The sequence below is a fragment of the Myotis brandtii genome, unplaced genomic scaffold (genome assembly GCF_000412655.1).
Source record: "Myotis brandtii unplaced genomic scaffold, ASM41265v1 scaffold12322, whole genome shotgun sequence".
NCBI classification, from domain to species: domain Eukaryota; kingdom Metazoa; phylum Chordata; class Mammalia; order Chiroptera; family Vespertilionidae; genus Myotis; species Myotis brandtii.
In genome coordinates, this window is record NW_005354302.1 from 20,501 (window position 1) to 21,237 (window position 737).

A 737-nucleotide genomic window follows, 5' to 3' on the forward strand; every position below is an offset into this window, starting at 1 on the left:
TTTTTATTGGGAGAATAAATTCCGTGCTCCTTCTGTGAAAATTGGGTCCGTGATTTGACTGAGTTGAGTCATCATCGCAGGGAAAGTCAGAGCCACCTCAACATGAACATGTCATTAGAAAATGTCCTAAATTCCCCCCTCTGTTGTTGATTTGCTCAAAGAAATTGAGAAATTTGAATTTTTCCTGAATTAGAAAGCAGAGCAGCAGCTACCCCTCAAGGTACATACAGGTGAGTGCTTAGAACACCCGATTTTGGATAGTCTCTGTTTAAATCATGTCAAAAGTATAGGCAGAGGAGTAAGAGCAAAATACTCTGTAGACTGGCTTATAGAAGAGCAAGTTTTATCCATGGAACTTTTCTACCAATTTCTACACAATCAGTTCTTCTGAAAGGGAGAGTCTGCAGTGGTTGCCAAAGTGTCTGATTTCTGGGGTAGGGGATGTGTCTCTTTCAATCATGGAGTCCTCCATTAATGCAAGAAAAACAGGACTGAGGAGGAAACTGGTCTTACAGAACTTGTTATCTAAATGCAGAGGCCATGGAACTGTGAACAATGCACTGCCCTGGTGGGGGGAGGGTTGTTATGCTGGTGCCAGAAGGGAAGGGACCCTTGGATGTGGCCTTTCACCTGGGGGCCTTCCTGCAGGGCCACGAAGGGGGCAGGAGGCATATCTGCAAGACAAACAGACCCCAGTGGGATATATATATACAGGCTCTCTGCATGTTTCTTCACTC